The sequence below is a fragment of the Cavia porcellus genome, unplaced genomic scaffold, assembly GCF_034190915.1.
Source record: "Cavia porcellus strain 051 isolate PalLab524CR breed Dunkin Hartley unplaced genomic scaffold, mCavPor4.1 scaffold_14, whole genome shotgun sequence".
Classification (NCBI taxonomy): domain Eukaryota; kingdom Metazoa; phylum Chordata; class Mammalia; order Rodentia; family Caviidae; genus Cavia; species Cavia porcellus.
The window spans coordinates 69,188,089-69,209,882 of NW_026947497.1; the positions used below are offsets into that span (position 1 = coordinate 69,188,089).

General features: G+C 40.5%; 1 long non-coding RNA gene across 1 annotated transcript; it reads left to right on the forward strand.

Annotated features, from left to right (window-relative positions):
• The first annotated feature begins 215 nt into the window (after positions 1–215).
• On the forward strand, positions 216–20,614 carry LOC106029202 (uncharacterized). Its single transcript, XR_001202886.3, has 2 exons — positions 216–12,845; positions 14,478–20,614. It is a non-coding gene; the product is annotated as an uncharacterized LOC106029202 (long non-coding RNA).
• The last annotated feature ends 1,180 nt before the right edge of the window (positions 20,615–21,794 follow it).

Consider the following 21,794-nt stretch of genomic DNA (forward strand, 5'->3'; position numbering starts at 1 on the left):
TGGGGGGGGGCACGTAATCATTTGTTTATTGCATTTGATCTCTGTTTTGAATAACAAGATTTTTACTTCCTGTGAAACCTTAGCAGGAGGGAAGGCAGCAGCTGGACTTGGAGAGGAGAAGTCAGGAAGAGGCTGGGGTGTTTGTAAACTCCAGAGTGGCCACCCTCTGCTGCCTACCCTGCTGAGCCTACCTGTCTCTCTTACCTAAGGCAAGTGGAAAAACTTGATTTGCGTGTTGTGCCTGCAACTTTTTTTTCCCCTTTCTTCTTCTCCACACCGCCCTCTGTACACCTGACCGTGCACAAGCCTATCTGGTGCCGGCTCCATGGCAGGGAGAACTGGAGAGCGGAAGAATGTGCCCAGGGAGGGAGCGCTCGGTACTTTTCCATTCACATCTCCACAGTGGCTTTTCTTGTTTATTTCAACCTCCACCCGCAGAAACCTTTCAGCTGCCTGAAATTCGAGTCATTAAACAGCTCCCTGAGGTCACTCTACAGAGGCCCAGTGCATGTTTCCTACATGTCAGGGTCCATGTAACTTGTGTGCATATAGGGACACAATCCTAGTTGTAAGGGAGCGCGGTGTGAGGGAGGAGAAGAGGGAGGAAAAAAAAAAAAAAACTGCACTCCTTGCCAGAAAACCCTTGGTTTCTAATTACAGCTCTGCCTGGAACTTTTTATGGGACGCAGAGCAAAGTTGCTTGGGAGGACTCAGTTTCCTCCGCTGTGTGAAGCATGACCTAGATGAGTGTGTTTCTGCTCTGAGCTCTCCAGCTGGACATCCAGACACATATTTACATAATTTAGGGTGGGGAGGAGGAGCTCTGTGTATCTGTGTCCAGGGGGTGGGGCAAGGGGTTAAAATACAAACTTCTAAGAAAGCAGTCCTAGAATCCAAACCTCTATCAATTTTTAACCAATTAGAGACCAAAGTCTGGGATTATGCTGAGTCCAAAACCGATTAAAGATTTTAAACGTTAAGAGTTAAAGGAGGCAGGTTTTTAAGACCTTGTACCTTTGATCACTACCATTCATAATCAGAAGTGACACATCCCAGGTGCTTTTTCTGCCTGATAGTTCTTTTTCTTCTCTCTCTGTCTCTTTTTGTTTTTGGAAACTGTCCCAGTCAGGGATAGAAAGGAGATGATATTTGTTAAGTGGGTAGTCTTTAAATTACTAGCTCCATGTGGACATGGAAAATACTTCCTAACATTCTGAACAAGAGATGGAAAAGGGAAGAGAAGCAGAGAGATTCTGGGTAAGAAATATAGCACTGGCGCAAGCATCACCGCACACAAAACAATTATTTAAAGTCAGAGGAAAAAACAGATGGTAGTTTGCCCTAAAAATATAAAGAAGAGAAAGAAAAGAGAAGCACTTTTGATTTACCAGGCCAAACTTGAAAGCAATAAAATAATACTTTCTATCAATATTTTCTATATGTTTTCAGTTTCTATTCTTTAAAAAGAAAGATCCTGATTTTTTCAGATCTGATTGTTGATGAGGTTAAGAGATTCCATCAGCCTCAGGAAATAACAAGTAACTCCTGTTTATTAGCAGTGATCTCCCTCCACTTAGACTGCCTGGGATATTGTACCTATGTGTAAGCAGGGGTAAACTTGCCACAATGCCACAGTGGAAAGCCACCAGCAGGGTAGATCTGGGAGGGTCCTTAGCCTTATGTAATCCAATATTACTGATCTTATAGCTTTGGAAATTGAGGCTCAGACAGAATGCATTTGCTACACAGGCTGTCACAGAGCCGAATTTGATGTTGGTATTCTAAATCCACTATGCTTTTTACGTGGTATATTATGGAAAGAGAGTTATCATGGGCAGTCTCACAAAAGAGTCATTTTCTGGGACATCACATTGGAAAAGGCCGCACATTTATACTTTTGACTATCTCCACTGGGTCTGCACATCATGTTGAGTGGTATAGGAACAAGACTGAAAGAAGACCATCACATATAAGAGCTACTTATGGGTCCCAGTGCAGGACTATAGTGTCTTATGGTACTGTGATTTATTACTGTTCATAAGTCTACATTGGTCTGGTGAATAGTACAATTGTATTGTTCTTATGAGTATGCTAGTGTTAAAAGTGTAAGGTTTGAAATGCACTTGGTTTAGAAGCAATGACAAGCAGTTGGCATGCCTAATTAATGTTCAGATCTGGGTGTCTGATGCCATTCCCTGGTAACAGGAAACAAGGGTTCCTGGGGGAAATGGGGCTCAGTAGACTGGGGCAGAAAGTATACAAAAATGCGACAGAAATGTCATATAGTACCATACAGAAGGGAATTATTTAAATCAAAATGATATCATAGGAGATATTTCAAGGCAATAGGAGAGCCCCTTGAAGCGCTCCTAGTTGTCAAGGTTGAAATAACTGAACAACAAAATAGAATATATTTTGGATTATAACCCAAATTACAAAATAACTACTCACAAGTCCACAGTGATATAAATACAGCATGGAATGAATTAATAAATAGGCAAGAAGAGTCCAATATCCCATACAAAAGAATGCCAAGTAGTTTATATAGATATGCTGTCCTCTAAGAAGGGAAGCATAAATTGCTAGTCTCTTCTACAGACTGGGTATGGTAACATCTTTCCAAGTAGTTCATTATAGAAAAGGAATGAGGGCAGAGTAACTTACCAAAGCAAAATCTCACAACCCCCATCTCAGCCAGCCAATCAAAGTGAATAGGGACAAATCATGTGGATGGTATATCCTATTGACAGTCTTCTTCTAAGAATACTTAACCTAAGCATGAGAGAAACATCAGACAAATAGTCGTAAAGAGGCATCCTACAAATACTTGACTAACAGTTCTGAAAACCATCAAGGACATCAAGACAAGGAAAATCTGAAGATCTACCATAGCCAACAGTAGCCAAAGGAGACACAACAGTGTAATGTAGTGTCCTGGATGGGGTCACAGAATGCAAAGAGACATAAGATAAGCCTTGACACAACTGAATCAGTGATGGACTTCAGTTAACCATGTGTCAGAATGATTTCACTGTTTAAAATGCACTAATTTAAGGTATTAATGAAGCGGAAACTGGCTGTGGTGTTCGCTCTACCATTTTATCAGTTTTCTGTTGAGCTAAAACTGTTTTTAAAGTGAAGTCTTCAAGTTGGAAAAATATACCCATGTGATGTTTGGGATTATTTTTTTCAATAGCAGAAACTTCCTAAAACCTCTGAAAATCCTGCTTCCCACTCAATCATTTTCCTTGCATAGAGTCAGGGAATCAGGGGGCCTCGCTCTTTCTTTTAGTTTACTAAATTGAAAGCAATTGCATCTCTGAATGCCACCATCTGTATAATGAACCATCAGGAAATCACTGGGGAGCTGCCAAAGGCCAGTGAAGTGTCATTATGGGAGTAGGTGACTCAAGCCACTTCATCAATCCCTGCAATCAACATTTCTCTGTGGAAACTTCTGGAGGAATCAAGACCCGCAAAGATCTTGCCATCAGTCCACATGCCACATGGGAATTCACTGCTGAGGTTACAGGAGACCCAAGTGCCCCCTCTAGATTACTTGCTAGTTCATTGCCTGACTCCAGTAGAGCTGGGGTCTCATCAGAATTGTAACTCAAGATGTCTAGAGAAGAAGCATGGATCAGACCCCATCGCTCTATAAGTTTGTCTTCCTTATTTACATAAAACCTCAAAGTCTAAATCTTGAAAGCCTCGATTCTCATCTTTCAACTCACTGGTTCTACCATTGAGAATGGTCCAGAGAGAGAAGTGACTGATAAAGACAACTTGACAGATTCATGATGGGCTTGTTTCCCATCAAGTCCATCTTGAATCCCTTATTTTTCTGCAGTGTCTATTTTTAGTACAACAGAGAACTGCTGCTACATTGACATACATTATAGTTTCAAAAATACTTTACCAGTTTCTAACATGTGTCAGTTACCAATGGCTTTTAGCTCTAATGCTGAACCTGAGTTTTAAGTACCTTTTGCCCTGTTCTCTTCACCTTGCCCACCCCTACCAGCCTCTCTGCCAAGTTTATAAGAACTTTGAACCATCACTTGTATTGGTGAAAGGGAGCGAGAGGGAGTCCTGCTAGTATGTCAATTCACATGACTTTTTCAGAGCTCTACTTGGCCGCCTTGTATCAAGGATCATAAATGTAGCCCTGCTCTTTGGCCCAGTAATTCCACTTATGGGAATGTATCTTCAAAGCATGATTCCACATTGCAGGGGAAAAGGTATGCATCCTAGCATTCTATTTAATAAAATATTTGAACGTGCATGTCTCATTATGACTAGATTGGGAGAAGAGGTATCAGTAGATAAATGATTAAACAAATTACAATAAAATTAATTCTGAAAAAATATAATAAAAATATGTATGACCTATAAAGTAAAGAGAAATAGGGTGTATATATATATATATATACATACATACATACATACACCATATATGTGTGTATAGTATATTCACAACTATGTTTTAAAATGCTCTTCCTAGAAAATAGGCTAGATATAATAAGAATGAATAATGAACAAAAATATTTACAGTGACTATCTTAGGGTAGTAAGATTGGAGACACTTATCTCCTTTATTTTTATATCTGCCAAAATGTTTAATAACTATCTATCATCTATCTCTCACACACTTAAAACATGAAAACCCCTAACTGATGTCTTTTAAATGTAGATAATTATTCACAGTTATGAATATTTGACTTAAAATTGGAGCCACCCACAACTGTAGGGTCCACAGCAAAAATGAGAGCCGCCCACATATTCACGAAGAGACTCTTGCTCTGGATGACACGCATCTCTACAACAAGAAAAGAGACAACAAAATGTGACCCTTTCTGTGTGCACTGACAATAACAAAATGAAGTAGATTCTGTAACCCTTTGATCTGTCTCTCCCCCCCCCCTACGTAGTAGTGTGATTATCTTGATTTTTTTCATGCTCCATGGCATTTAGAAATGTCGAAGGGTTTCCTGGTTACTGTGCTCTCTATGTGAGGCCACTCATATGCTCTCCTGGTAGACAGACCTTCCTTGGAGTAGTCTTGGGTCAACAAGTCATTTATTTATTTTTTTAATATTATAACAATTTGTCATGTGGATGCTGAGGAAAAAAATTAAAAACAAGAATCTCAGGGATTTATCATCAGAGAATCACCAAGGTGTTAAAAAATTTGAGAGATACTGTTTTATTTAGGCTGCTGGCTCTTAAACAAGGGCATGAGTGTAGACATCAGAATTCAGAGGTGAAGAAAGAAATGCAAGTAGTCCCTTAAACCACTGATAGAATTCCTCGTTCTCATCTCCGTCTGTGCACATGTGTACTTCCTTGTTCAAACACACAACTGAATTTGTAGGGCAGACACTGTGCTAGATGCTAGGGCAACAAATATGACTAAACATGGGACCCTGAGCCCCAATGGATGCAACATCTACTGAGGAAATAAAGATCCAAAAAGCTTAGGAAATTTGCTTTAAGTTACACAAAAATCATGCAGGAGCCAGGATTACCTGCCTGCCAAATGTCCTGATTCTGAGCCCAGTAAAACTCCACAGCTTCTTTGCAGAAGCTATTCCCTGAGCCCAGAAGCATTGAGTCCTTCCCAGAGCAGGTTCAACCTCTTTTAAGTGATCCAGTATTGATTAGAATGAAGTGTAACCCAGCCACCTCAATGTATCATCCAGGAAAAACCAATACCCAGTGTGGGAAGATTCGCAAAGACTGATGCATATACAAACTCAGCTTTCTACACCATCACTGCTATGTTAGCTCAGCATTCAGGTGAGAGGTTCACAGCTAAGAATGAACACAGGTTTGGGCTCCAAGCCTACATTCTCATATAACTCTTGACAGCCAATCCTCTTCTTAGGGAACCTGGGCCCAATTTTTAAACCTTTTTGGATCCAGTATCTGATAGGCATTGCTATAGCTAGGCATTGCTATAGACCTCCCCGTGTTGTACTGCTCCAAAATAGATAACCTCAAGGGACATCCAGAGTGTTGGCTCCAAAACCCAATACCATCTCTAGCAGGAGCTGGGCACTGGTAGATCTTGGTGCTTATTCAACCAAGGCCACATTCACACCAGACCTTTGGGTCATCAACCCCTAGGTGGTATCTTCAGGTTCCAGCCCTGCGTCCAGATGAATTTCTATAACATCCTAGACAACAAGATCCAGCCTGCCTCAGGGGTGGACACATCTGCCAGGAGTTGGTCAGACAAGGACACACTGAATATTCTGTTAGTCAGCTTTTCGTTCCTATAAAAATACCTGCAATAACCAATGTATGTATAAAGAAAGCTTTGTTCTGGCTCACAGTTGTAGAGATTGCAGCCATCCTTGATTGGCTCTGTTGCTTTGGACCTACAGTGAGCCAGCACATCCTGGCAGCAGACATGTAGAAGCAAAAAAAAAAAAAAAAAAAAAAATTATATCATAGCTCAGAAGCCAAAAGAGACAGGAAGAAGAAGGGGCTGCAGTCCCCTAGCTTCTCTGAGGGCACACCCTCAAGGCCTCTAGTAACATCTACCTCTTGGCGTTTCCACCACTTTCCAATAGTGGCAAGCCAGAGCCTGAGCCACACACAGTTTGAGGGACACTGTAGATTCAAACTGTCAGGTATGATGACACCTGCATAATGCTGCCAGACAAAATTTAGCCATACCAGAATTACTTGAAAGTTCAGTAGCTTTTAGGGTCTAAATATGAAATCATTAAGACTAACCTTGCCTTTTTGGAGGCAGCGACACTAAAAATGCTTAAAAGAAAATTGGACAGAAAAGGATTAATAGTGATGTTAATAAAGGTCATAAAAAGACTTGATGACATGGTTGTGATAGATAAATGGAATGTGGCGAGACCTCAGTGCCTACCAGAGTCATCCCCTGCCCCAGTTCTCCACACCAGATTCTGAAGCATTCCCCAAGGCCTCGTGCACTTTCCTCTACTCCACACGCATGCCTGATTTCTGCCTGTCCCTGATAAGCTATATGCTCAAGGGTAGAGGTGCATCATCTTTGTTTTCTTAAAACTGTGTCCAGCACATGATGTTCATTTAGAAAATGTTGACTGGGTGAAAGTCGGTAGCACAGCAACAAAAAAATTTGATGTGAAATCTGAGGATCTGGGTTCCAGTTAAAGTTCCACAACTGACTAAATTCTGTGGGTCTCAGTTTCTTGTTCTCTAAAATGGTAATTTCTGTTAAGGGAGTACATTAAAAGATTCCCATGAGAGTTTAGTGCAATGGAGGGAAGGGTGCTTTGAAAATTAGAATGCACAGTATAAAGTGGTTGTTGAATGACTGAGTGCATTGACAGATAAGTGAACTATCACGGTCCTGTAAAGTCATTAAGTTATTTAGTAACACATTTGAAGACTCAGATTATATCTGAGGGAAAATGTCATTTAAGAAGTACCTTGTCTTGACGTTGTTACCATTCTTAAATATGATTATTTCAGTTCCCCAAGTAGGTTAACCCTTTAGGGACTGGAAGACAGAAATGGCAGTTAAGGATTCATACTGATCCAAAAAGAATAAAAAAGATCATCAGAAAGTCGTTTTGTTCTTGAAATGCAGAATTGGAAATGAACCATTTTCCAGTAGTGGGAACTGAAATCCAGTATAAGATCCTCCTTTTTGGTACCTTCTTCCTCTTTCTTCCTCCCCATTTTACCTTAGCTCTTCCCCACCCCTCTCCTGCACCCAAACAGAAAATTAAATGAGTTATTTTGAGCTAACTTCAGTCTTTTAAAAAAGTGCAAGAAAAATCCAACTGTAATAGGGTTATTTCCTAGGATCAATGCAATGACTTTACAAAAAATTTTAAGCAATTGAGATGATAGGTGAATTATCAAAATAAGGATTTAGGATTACAGTACACCGAAAGCCTGAATGACAGGAAGAGTGCTGGCCCAACTCTATCCTAGTTGAAGAATCCCTAAATTTATCCCACCTCCCTCTGCAACAAGCGCAGAGTGGGTCCCAGGAGCATTGAGTTGGACGTGAAGAGAGATCCTGAGAACATACGCTTTTGGCGGGAGAAAAGCAAGAAGGGAAGGAGCTGGAAGGAGCAAGGTTTGCTCTCATAACTGAGCGAGGCAACACGCAAGCACATGAAGCAGTGGATGTTTGTTAGAGTTAAAAAGATAAAAGACTACCTGAAAGCACATCTCCTGGTTTCCGTAGCCTAAATCAATAGGCACCTAATGGAACAGGAAATCCAGTGGACTCCACAGGTATAGGTGCAAAGCAAGTTCCAAAGGGCCGGGAGTGGACTGTGGTGGCCTGAGACCTCCGGGAATAGGTGGCCTACCCGCTCATACTTGCCAATTTTCCCAGCTCCATGATCGTTTATTTTTGGGTTTCTACAGGTGGCAGGGACAAAATAGCAAGCTTGGACTCACTCCAGAGAAGGTGAGCTAGGACAAAAGCAAGAACCCCAAGAAGTGACCACCGAGAGTGTGGGCAGCACCTTCCCTACATGACTAAACAGATTCCCTCTTTTTTGTTTTCCTTTTCCCTCATCCTGCCTCCAAGACATCTCACCCAATAACGCCCGTGGAAACCACAATCCTACACAAAACTGCATGTATCTGGAAGAAACAAAGCAAAGGAAATAGCATACCAAGACGCTTCTCTTTGTAACCCTGAGCACTGGAACAGTTCAGTGAGAGAATCGAGGAAGGGTATAAGAGTCAAGCATTGAGAAATGAAATATGTGGAGAACCAGGATAGAATCAATATTCACATATTTCCATTAGGCTGTAGTTTTCCAGCACGAAGTAAACACCTGTTCATATCTTCAGGTCTTACAAACGTGCAACCACAAAAGTTATAAACTTAACTACCAATTATTACTCCAGGGCTTACCTGGTGCTAGACTGCATAAATTTAAAAAAACAATTCAGACCCGTTTCTAAAGGAGCTTATATTTCCAGGTAAACAGACAAACATTGCGCAAGTACATCCATGGACTGGTATTTTATCACAAATGATAGTAACTGAAATTCAGGTTATAAATAAGGCAGTATGAAACTGGGAAAGGATATCATTTCCCCAGATGTACAGAGTAAACTTTTAGCTGAGATTTAAAGGAAGAGAAGGGGTTATTCAGGCCAAGAGTGTTGGGAAATGTGTGCTAAGCAGAGAGAACACAGGTCAAACAGGAGTTTTAAAGTAAATTCAACAATGGAATGTTCAATGACCCGAAAGAAGCCAGCTTGGTAGTAGATACAGTTGGGAGAAGAACAAGGAGCTAGATCACGTAGTTCTTCTTAGGTCAAGGGCAGGAATTTATAGTTTATTCTAAGCGCATTGTGAAATCACTTAAGATTTTTAAGACAGGATGGTGACATGATCTGATTTATGTTTTAAGGACACCATCTTACCTATTGTGTGCAAGAAAGGGGCAAGAGGTCCTTTACAGATACTATTGTAGAAGCTCTGGTGAGAGATAAAGCAGTTTGGGTCAGGGAGGTAGTGGCATAGGTAGGGGTAGGTAGTAGGTACGGAAAGATTCGAGACATGCTTTGAAGTTAGAATCCACAAGCTTTAACAATAGTGCAAGCCAGGCATGGTGGTACATGCCTATAATCCCAGCATTTGCAGGATGCTGAGGCAAGACGGTTGCAGCAAGTTTGAGCCCTGCCCAGGCAATTTAGTGAGATGCTGTCTCAAAAAACAGGAAAAAAATCTAGGAATGTAGCTCACTGTAAATGTTCCAGGTTCAATCCTCAGTATAAGAAAAAAAAAAAAAAAACTAAAAGAAAAAATACATACAGTAATCATTTGAACAGCTGTAGGGGTAGGAAAGAGGATTTAAAAAGTGAATTCCAAGTTTCTAGATTGGGAAGCTAGATGAATATGCTTTCATTCACTGAGTTAGAAACATAGCAGAAGAAAATCTTTCTTTTGGAGGAGGTAATTTCTCAAACTCAGTTTGGAGCATGGTATATCTGAGACAGAGACCTCTGAGAGGGGTGTCAAGGTGCCTCTTGGGTGGATATTTGAGACCCAATTTCAAGAGATGTCAGTTTGGAGACATAAATGTGAGATTCATCAACACAGAGGCAGTATTTGAAGAACTGAAAAGCAGTGAAGATAAAGTTGTCCTTAGAGATATTTAAGTTTAAATTCATTTCTCAGTTTACAATGACAGTGGGCCCAAAGAAGTGAAATTGGTTTTGGAAATGGTGCTGATCAGACAGCTGTTTCCATTTCATAATGCATTCTCAACATTTACCATCAAAATGGTCCAGAATGAGAAGCCCTTTGAATGAAGCATAATTCTGTCGGTGTAGTTCATGGTACCACACTATGGCCTGTTTCAGAGTCTCTTTCTTTTCTTTCTTTCTTTCTTTCTTTCTTTCTTTCTTTCTTTCTTTCTTTCTTTCTTTCTTTCTTTTTCTCTGTCTCTCTCTGTTTCTCTGTCTCTCTCTCTCTCTCTCATACATAAACCCACAGTACTAGGGGTGAAACCTAGGACCTTGTTACTGAGTTATATAACCAGTCCTTTTTTTTCTTTCCATTTTGAGACAAAAATCTTGCTAAATTACCCAGGCTGGGCTCGAATTTATGATCCTCCTCCCTCAACCTTCCAGAGTGCTGGGATTACAAGCCTGCACCATCACACTCATGTCAGGAATAGTGAAAAAGTTGTAATTTTATTCACTAAAAATACAGTTATGATATAAAAGACATTATTAGTTTGCCTGCCTCCGATATGTGTAGCTTCATGTGTATACATTTGCATACATTCCATCCAATTCAGCAGATATATAATGTGCACAGAGGTACAAGAGGAAGTCTGTGTCCCACAGCGAACCAAGGCTACTGCAGATGGGAGGTACAAGCACACACACAAGCAATGGCTAACGCTGTCGCTGAGCTACAGGCAGCATAATTTGGTTGACATTAGAGCATGATTGCTTTAGACTAAGAGTTCTGAGGAAGTGTGAGATTTGAATAAAATAATTATGTCAGATAGTGAACATACCCCTGAAATAATAGACATCAAAACAATAGACATAGCTCTAAAACAACAAACACAATTTATCACTTCTTACTCTACTGTTCTAAGTACTTTATAACTGTTAATCTAGTTAGTTATTACAACAATCTCATAACTTAGGTGTTATGAAATCTGATATTCAGGTACAGATCCCTGTTTTACAGATTCTAGAGCCCAAAAGGACTAACCAAATCAACAGCCAAGAGCTGGATTTGAATCCTAGCCATCTAAGCACTGTTCTTAGTACGCCCTACCACCTTAGGAGTGAAGGCCACGACTTTCACAAACAGGGCAGAGGCAGCAAGGGGAGGAAAGGTGTTTCACGAAAAGAGAGGAGCTGAGCAAATGGCACAGAGATTGGGCATATACTTACTCATGCTTTGGCGTTTTATTGAGACCAGTGAATTATTTAGCTGTGGAAAGTGGATCAAAAACTGGGCATTTATCTTTGTTTGACTTTGTTTAACTTCCCACAAGGGTCTTTTCTTGCATCATAGTACTAACAGTGAAATGCAGTTTTGCTCGCTCGTCTGAGCAAAGCCCAGTGCTACGCTCTTCACCGGCATTATAACTTCATCCCCACAATGGCCTTGGTAGGGAGGTGTTGCATTTCAAAAGGAGAAACAGTTCAAGTCCTGCCTCCACTTGACCTCTATTTTGGAGAGTACTAGTGATTCCCCAGGAGGCATGTCAGTATTCGGCTTCATGTTGCATCCACTTCTTGGAGCCTAGGAGCCCCCAGGGATGGAGTATACCTATGCATTAACATGCGTAGCTTCTTTGACAGTGGAAAATACCAATCGATATCTTTGCCAAAATCTTCCACTCACTGTTGCAGTTGGCCAACCTTTGCTGTGTTGTGAAAGTCAACAGTTAAGTATGAAAACGGGCCTCTCTTTCCAAAAATTTAATTGCATTGTTAGGAATTAGTTGAAACTGGGCTTTGTTCTATGTGGGGAAAGCTAGGAATAAGCTTGCCCGTAATGCCTAAACCTGGCTTGCAGTTCAGAGCAATTGCTAAAACATTTGATGCAATCCTGAACAGCACTGGCAGCAATGTGGTGTCCAGCTCAGTGATTACCCATTGTACCCATAGTACTCAGGGCACAGTTCTAGGCCCTGCAAGGAGACTACAAATCAGTGTCTACAGAAAGGGACTGCTCTAGCATGGATCCAGTGGCAAGTATCATCAAATGTAAAGAATGACAGTCAAGTGAGAGCGAGGTAAAAATTCACAGCCCTAGGGGCAGCCAGGGCTGAATTCCTAAGCATCAGCTTTGTTTGTGCAAGTTAAATCTGAGAAGAAAGAAGACTCTGATCAGTCCTGTTGTCTTCCAGATTGGAGGGAGAGTCAAGACCTCATCCCAGAACAACATTTAGGAAAGCAACAAAGAACAAAAGATAAGATAACTGAAGCTTTTAATGCAAGAAGAAGGAGGATGGATGGAGGGACAATTGGGATGTTTACTCTCATTTTCAAGGCCAAGAATGTAATGAAGACCCTCTTGAACTCTGTTTGGAAGAAGATTCTCAAAAGAGTCTTCCTGGAATGCCAGTTACTAAACCATAGCTGTGTGCCTCTTGCCTTGGTTTGCTCATCTGTAAGAGACAATATCAACTGCTACATTGCAGATATTCTTCTGAGGATTAAGGATGAGGAGCTCAGTGGATGGCTTTCAAGCATCAGTGTGTAGATTACATTGTTTTATACGCTGCCCGCTAGCCTCATCTTTAGGTAAACTGACTCATTTCATGGAAACTTCAAGATCATCAGGCCAACACCTGAAAGTGACAGACGAGCAGGGAAGAGGCAGTGTGAGTCTTGCCCAAGGGTTCTTGCATGGCTCAAGAGTGCTCAGGAAACAAGATGCCCAGAGAATATTTTGATTTTTCCTTGCTGGAGAATAGAATGTTGGAAACTGCTGTGAATCCAGGACTCACTCTGCTGAGGGTTTATGACACAGTCTCATTTTATTCTGACAGGAGCGCTAGGAGGCACATATCTTCACTTTATAAGTCAGGAGCCAGAGGTTCTAAATAGGAATCGCTTCCCTGGGTCAAAGGACCAATAAGTAGATGAGGGGAGTTCAAAGCCAGGTTAAATAAATCCAGGCCCATTTGACCCTGCACCATCACATCACGTTATCTTCCTCCTCCCAAAGACCTATATCTGAAGGTTTCCATAGCACCAACTGAAAATAGTGGTGGTTAGGGAGGGAATGTTTTTATTTTCTATTTTTTAAAAAGTCTGCCTCTGACTCACTGCATGACCTTCCTTCGTGCTGCTCAATTTTGTAATCTAAAATGGCTAAAAGTACCTAGTGACCCAGTCCTCTTTCACCCCTACAGCTGGTGAGTCACACAAAAAGAAAATTGTCCTCCGTTGCTCTGAATCTACATGGTTCTTAACTCAAAAATCACTTATTTAAGACTGTCCATATGCAGTTTTTTATGATAATCCGAGTTTGGTGTATCCTTCCATCAGCAAATCCATCATGCCTCCAAACAAACACATGATTCCCAAGCCATACCATTAGCATACATGTAAGATTCAGGTGATGGTATATATTTAGTGAATGTTTATTATGTGACAGGCAACCAGTAAGTACCCGTAAAAATATCAGCAGGAAGTTAAAATTTAGACTTGGATGGCCTAAAAACTATTTTATCATTTTTTATACCACTGGTTAAAAAAGCAATCTGATGCTTAGAAAGACCAGTGCACATTGCTCCTGGCTATATTACTCTTATTCTCTTACTGAGAATTTAAATTGAAATCCTGGTTTCTCTTGAGTTATCTTCATGCAGTGCTAAGAGAAAAAAATATTCATGGTACAAGGCAGTGGACCGAGTGGGGATGGATTCATAGGTTTGGATATACACTGAGTTTTCCTTTCACTTGTAGAATTGTATCTAATGGCTCAGTCTGTGGTCTGTCTGGTCCTCATTTTAGACTTGTGTGTTATTCCTTTGTCTTTATTTGGCAGTTGAGTTATCCCTCGCTGTTTGCTAGTGTCTCTGAAAAGGCAACTTAGGGCAAAGGCATCAGACCTTGAAACATTTCTTCTCTGTCTGACATCAAATACCTCTGTGACTGTGGGGAAGTTACTTAACCTATCTCAGCCTGGGTCGTCTAACTGCCAAAGAACACCCTAATAACTAAACAACAAAGGTATAGAATGATGAAAGGAGAAAAAACTCCTGGGATTTGTGCATAGGGAATAAACAGTACCTTGGTTAGATACTAGCATCATCCTCAGGAAGATTCATCTCCCAGTCTCTCTTCCCACATTACTCCCATATTCAAAAGTCAAATGAAGGCTTTTCAAATGGATCTCTGATGTGGTGCTATTCACCCCTTTTTGTAACATCGAGGTAGATAATCTGCATGCAAGTCTGAGCAATGATTTCATTTACATGCTTGTCTTTTACTGATCTTCACTACAGGCATCCTATTTGTTACCTCAATTGATCTTCACAACAGGCTCCTGAGAACTGTAAGCCAGCGTGGTTATTCTTCAGTCACAGATGACCGAGCTGTGAGGTTAAGTGATTGGTGCAAGGTTCCATCCGGATTCAGACAAGGGACTCCCACTTCTGCCCATATGCTTTTCAGTGTATCAACAGCCATGAGATTTTCGTCACATGTTAAGTGAGAGTCAGTGGTATTGTGGAAGAAAATAAAATCTGGCAAATAAACACCGATGAAGAACAAGTCAGCCAGCCCAGTCCCACTCACCTCCACTGGACACCACTGGGCCTCTGTCTGTGTCCCTCTCTCCCTAGCCCCCTGTTGCAGCTCCTCTATTTGCTCAGAGCTCCTCTGGGCCAAGGGGTTAGCTCAAATCCAGGTTCCTCCATAAGGCGTTTGACCAAACACTCCACCCATTTTTTCAACCAAACATTTGCTAACTGCCTGCTAGTGTGCTCCATTTGCTCTTGTGGGGTTTTCTTCTAGGAAGAAGAAATCATAAAAAGAAACTCAACAGTAAAGATATATGCTCTTCTTGAGGATAATAAATGCTGAAGTAGAAAAAAATCACAAAGAAAAGGGATGTGACACTTCTGAGGGAAAAGATACAACTTGAGATTGGATGCTGGGAATGGCCTCATTGAGCCGGTGACATTTGATTAAAGACTGAATAAAGGTGGAGGAGGAAATGATCTGAACATCTGGGGGTGAGAATCTCAGGAAGAGGGAATTGCAAGTATCCAGGTCTTGAGCCAGAATGTGCATGAACTGCTTAAGGAAAGGAAAGGAGGTTGTTTAGAGCCCAGGGAAGGGCAGGGTAGTGGATGACCAGGACATAGAGGACTTCATTATGTACCTTTCATAGTGTACTCGAAGGCCTTTCTATTGTTGTGTATGAGTTGGAAAGTGATTAGATTTGGACAGGACCTGAATTTTATTTGCACAGATGTCTTGCCCTTCTTAACCGAGTAACATAACTTTGAATCCAGAACGTGGACTCTGGAACCAAATTGCTTGTGTTTGAATCTTGACTTTGCCACTTATTAGCTAGTAACTTTGGCCCGAGAAACTTGCCTAAACCCCAGTTTCCTCATCCGTAAATGAGAACAATGATATATTTACCCTCAAGCAGTTAAGATTAAGTAATACTATTGCACATGTAAAATACTCTGCATGGTGTCTGACATGTAGAGTATATATTCAGTAAATATTAAAGGTAATAATAGGTGAATGAATTTTTTAAAAATTTGGAAGCTATTTTGGAACATACTGTCCAGTGGTTCAGAAATCTGACTGGTGATACCTAGATGAAGAGGCAAGTACCACCACTCTGACCTGACATATCTTAGGAGATTCAGGAATGCTTTTTGTACTAATGGAAGCTTGATCAGGAAACTAAAATCACAAGTGGTACGGAATTAGGGACTCATTGTATGAGTTAGATCTTACACAACTGATATAAGGTAAAAGGCATGTGGGGAAGTGCTAAAAAATCCATGGAAATAGCAATAAAGAGGTATTAATAAACTTGTGTATATATTAAATGCTGGAAAGAACCTCACAGAAATGTTCATAATTAACATCTCTGGCTGATTATAACAGATTTTATTCTGACCTTCATTTATTTCACTTTCTAATTTTGTATATCAAACAGGTATTTAAATCAGAAATGTAAGTATATGTGTTAACATTTATTGTTCATGTATTATTTATTGTACCTAACACTTGTTTCTTCTAAAAAAATAAACACAATGTATTGGAAGCAATATAGTTAATTACGGGGAAGGCACAAGGAAGATGAAATCAGAGAATATCAAGTCTTGAAGTATCAAAGACTATGCAGCCAGGTGCTCATTTGAAAACGATGCCTATTAAGTCAGAGATCACACAGAGCCTGGAGAGAATCCAGAATTTCTGAGCTGTGCATCCCTTACCATACCTTGAACTCTCTGAGGTTGCAGTCAAGGTTGATTTTAGGATACAGATAATAATCAAGAAAGGAGAGGGGAGAAATGGCCCTGAATCTTAGCCTTATTTGGTTGGAAGTGGAAAATTTCTCTCAAAGGCATGTACACTAAATCAATCTACTGTCTTCAAAACCCTGGGGTGCCTATAGCAGTATTCTGATCACTAATCATCACTTTTCTCCTCAGCATTCCAGCAAAAACTCAAGAGGTGATCCAAGTGTAGACTGTAGCACTTAGACAGTGGCCTTGGTGCATGCTGTAGCTCTTTTTTCTCCTACTGGTAGCAGAGATGAGCTTGCTTGCAGTTACTTCTGGATCTCAACAGAGAGCTCATAAAACTCAGAAAACCCTCCTACCAGTCAAGCTGACACGTAATTGGCCACTCAGCTAAAATAAGTAACGAGCCAAGAAAGATGTTTTAAAGTGTGATTTTGATGCACAGGATTTTATTACTGGCATTAGTCCAGTAATTGTGAGCCAGTGAATTTTCAAAGCCGTCTTAAAATAATAATCCTTTCCCTCAATACTCAGATACAGTAGAGAAAGAAGGGTAAGGTTTTTTAGTACCTTCAGGGACATCTACAATCTGAGGATTTACTTTTAATAGATTATTGCATGGGAAGTATAAACAAGGTTTGGGTAAAAACACAGGAAGTCAAAAAATAAAGACTATATTTTGATGCTTTTATCCATCAGCTTTATGGCTTTAGGCGAAACATTTCATTTTTTACCTTTGGTTTCTCCCACAAGAAGATTGGGATAATATTCATACTTGTACTTTGAAACCCTACTGTATTATTTGGAGGCCAGCAGGGTGACTATGGAAACATTTGAATATTATTAGTTTAATTAACTATGTGTATAGAACTAGTTCTCCATGAAATTAGTCTTCTCTACACAATGAAATTGGTTGCCAGGTATACAATGTTTATATTTCTGAACGATTTGAAAAAGAAAGTAGGAGGAGGAAAAATAAATTATTCTTTTCCTGGAAAGCTCTGTTATTTAATCCTCTTCTTGGAGTGAAAAAAAAATTCTTAGCCACACTGTAGGGAAGAGAACACAGATTTCTCTTTGATGTCACCACTCAACGAGTGGTCAGTATCACTTCCTCTTTTTCACCAACAGATCCAAAGATCTTATGTTAGGGTTTCTTTAGTGATGACCTCAAACATTTAAGTCCCCTGCTTGAACATGTGCCATAGCCAAAACAACCAAAAGAAAAAGCAGAAGAGCAGGAAAGGGGGTGGAAAGAGAGAGATAATATTGTATTCTTTGGAAAGATGACAGTTAATGAGGCTCACTGTAGTTTAGAGCCAAATAATTTTCTTCAAAGAGAGAAAAAGGTCGTGACAACCCCCAGACAGAAGCAAGAAGAAGCAGAACCATGAGTACTGGGCTCCAACTGGTGATGTCACCACACATTTGTGGTTCCCCAGAATGGAGCTAGAGCAAGCTGGGCTTTCACACCCTGCCCTGCATTAACAAGCAGAGACCTGGCCTTTCAGGCACAATCCTTCTAGGGATGGGCCTCTCTTCCCCATCGTGGGTTCAGCCTGAAGCCAGGGTGAGTCCTGTAAAGATGCTGAACCCTTCTTGATCCGCACACATTCGGCTGTCATGCCTGCCAGTGTTGCTCCTAATCCAGCCAACAAATCAACACCTACCCAGGGGAAGGTGTGGGAATCCAAGCAGGCAGATGGCCTTTTAAAGAGCCAGAGAAGCAAGAGCTGGGGCAGGAAACCTCTTCAGCAGCTCTTTCACTGTGCCATTCTTTACCTCCTGAGTCATTCTCCACACCCTACAAGTTCAAACCGAGACTCAACAGCCTTACCAGAGATGGAGAGATGCTACAGTTGCTGCCTTTTGTACAGCAATGGCAATTTGCCATGGCACCGTCCCTGTTGCATTTCAGACAATCTCAGGCACCTTCTTTCTAGTTGTTGATTCTCAGCTGGATCAAGGGAAGGCCAGTCTTGTACCAAACAAAGGCAGAGGTCATTACCAGTGTTGAGCCTTGAGCAGTACAGGTGTAATTATACACATTGGTTGATTGATGCAGGCTCTGTTGGGAAATATTGTATTTTAAGGAAGTGTAACCTTTTAACTTTTGAGCTGGCCACGGAAGCATGCCAAGAAAAGAACTGGATTAAACTATAGAACAATCCAATGAGCCAAGGGCACTGAGCTGGGCATGAACCAAGCAGGATACAGAGAACAGAAGATTCAGGGAGAAGTGAGCAGGCAGGTAATTGTCAGATACCACAACAAATGCCAATAACATGATTCTTCCCTCTCCTATTTGCCAAATCCAAGTTTGGGCATGTTAGTTGCCTCTAACTCTTCCCCCCTCCACAACACTGCCATCTATGTTTAATAGAGTTGCATTACCCAGATTTCTGTGGCTCGGAATCTTGAAATCTTGGGGTCTTTAGTCTGAAAAGACTCAGCTAGCCCATGTGCAGTGTTAGTTTCTCTCCAGTAGGCTCCAACACTTCATTTTTAAAAATCTAAATATAAAACCCATTATCTATATCCTTGGAATTGACCAGACAAGACAGAGCCATAAAACTGTTGAGTTTAGAGGAAACGAAGTGGTTACTTCATATTTGGATCTCCAGAACTCCTCTTCTGAAGTGTTCATTCAGCCTTTTCTTTGATATCTCCACAACAGAGGACTTTTGACCTCCCAAAGTGGCCTAGCTGATGGTTGGTCATATTTAAAAGCAGGACAGTTTAAGTCTGGGCTTACATACTGGCTTAATTATAGGAAAGGATTCATCACAGTGAGAAATCACTTACCAATGATATCTGGGGCTATGCGAGGTTGTTGACTTGAGTGGATGCAAATAGAGGTCATGACTAAATGCTACACCCCAACTCCCAACCTGTATGTAAGTCTCTGCTCAACAGCAAATAAACAAAGCAGTCTGCTACATACAGTGCTCCTCTATTGCCAGGACTAGAGAAATATTTACAAAAGAAATGTTAGGTATGGCTGATGAAGCCTTATGTGAGAAACAAAATTTGATCATAGGGAAAGAAGCTCTATTTGAAATAATTTGATACTAGCTTTTAAGGATTCATGTGAAAATCAGGCCAAATTCATACATTTTGGGACAGGAGATGGACAATTAATATCTCCCAGCATCTGTCTGTATTTTTATTGGTTTTCTTCTGCCCTCTTATCTTGAATCTATGTTCAAGTCAGAATTTATTTCCATACACTAGAAATTTCCCAAAAGAAGTTGTAATAGATTTTCCTTATCTTAATACTAGAAAACTGAAACTCAGAAAGGGTTGGTAGTTGATTCAAAGTCGCAGAACCCATTTGAGTTGAAGCCAGAACAGAAGCATGTACCAGCTCCAACTCTACTATAATACGCTGAGCAGGTGTAAGGTATGAAAGTCTTGCTAACGTCCTATAGATCAGGAGCTATAGAAAGTTTTACGGCATAGAAAACTGAGCCACTTTTTCTTGAGTCCCCATTTGGTAACCTTATGAAATACGGGTTGCTAGTGTATCTCTTAAAATATCAATAAACAACAAATAAATAGAAAACACTGCACATCTGCATGTAAGTATATAAAAATTGTCCCCATTAGAAGAACTTCTAGTTATTGAGCATGCACTATGTCCCAAGCATTTTCCACCACGACGACCGCTCATCTTTCTAATGATCTGTATGTGAGCTCCATGCATTGATTGCTTTCCAGGTGAAGGTCAGAAGACACATGACCAGTGTGACAGAGCTAACACTGCAGCCTGGTTTTCCTGGCCCCAGAACCCACCCAGAACTGAGGACTTTTGACCTCTGTTTTCAGCGTGGCTGCCCATCTTTCCTAGATTCTCTCAGACCTGCTTTGTGCCCCACTCACCAACAAACCCATACATTGAATATGATTGCTACTGTGCTGTGTGTAGAGTAAACTTGTGATTGGTTCTTTTTCAAATTACCCAACTTGCACATCTTGTCAGCCAATTTTGGTAGTATCCTTCGTGTTTATTGTTGTGTTCTTCATATTTTATGCATCTTATGGAAAATAAGACAAACTAAGATACTAACCCAAGTTTACCTGGTGGTGAGAAGCAATGTTTGATGCATGAACATAAATAAATAAATAGAAATAGTAATGTTCTGAAAGTATTTGTTCATAGTTTGAAAAAATTATTGTTTGTGTTGACACATGTTTATATTAAACAACTATCTTCACAATTTAAAGTCAGAACATTTCTGTTTTTGCAGCAGAGCTGGTCCAATATTTGGTCATAAATTCTTTTAATAAAGATCCATTTTTTCTTTAATGCATGTATATGTAAAGTACATACTTGATGTTTTAAATCTATGTTTTAAACAAGAATCAAATCAGAATTTTATTAACAAAGAAATATCTACTTTTGAGGTTAGAGTAGTATTTTTATATAGCAGAGTAGATCATGATTCTGATCAGTGGTTTTATAAGTAAAATAAAATGTGACTGTGTGATTTCAGAAGAATAATTCTATGGCTGATTTTATGTTTGGGGTGGAGACTATAAGCACAGAACATAATGGTCCACTTGGAGCTCTGCTGCAGGGGTAATTATATTACATGGCAGCTCAGAGAAGCCCCTCTGTGGGCTGATGGAAGAACTCAGGATCCTGTCAATAAAGTTGCTATAAAATGTAATGTGTATGTTAGAGTCTTATTTTGTATCCCAAGGAAATGTAAACTTCTTTTTCTAAAATTCACTGAGGATACTTCATTTTAAAAATACAGAATCAGGGATAGAAGCAAAACAAAAGTAACTGACTTTGTTTGTTACAGGGTCTCGCTATGTAGTCCAGGCTGACTTTGAACTTTTTGATCTTCCTGCTCCAGCCTCCAAACTTCTGGGATTACAGGCATGTACCACCAAAGTAGATGCTTTTTAATGAGTACTTACTATGGTACTTACTATAAGCCAGTGAGTTCACAGGTATTAACTCTTTGGTCATTATGACAGCTGCATGAAAGAGAAACTGATTTTCTCCATTTGTTCAAAAGCCCAAGTTTACCCCATTGCAGCATGAGAGAGCTTTTGTTCAGATCTGGGGAGTGACTCCAGGTTCTGGGGTCACCTAACACAGTACTGTGCTGCCTTGACTGAATTCTGACCAGTGGGAAGGTCATGTAGACAGTGGCCCACAGTGCCAGTCCACCGTGTGTTAAGGGTTTGAGCAGGCTCTTGTGGTTTCTGCCACCCCACTGCCACCATCTTCTTTACGAGACAGAGCTTCCTATTTTGATGGGTGAGTCATCTAGCTATTCTTCATGATCTTCAGCTCAATTTCCTCTTTCAGGG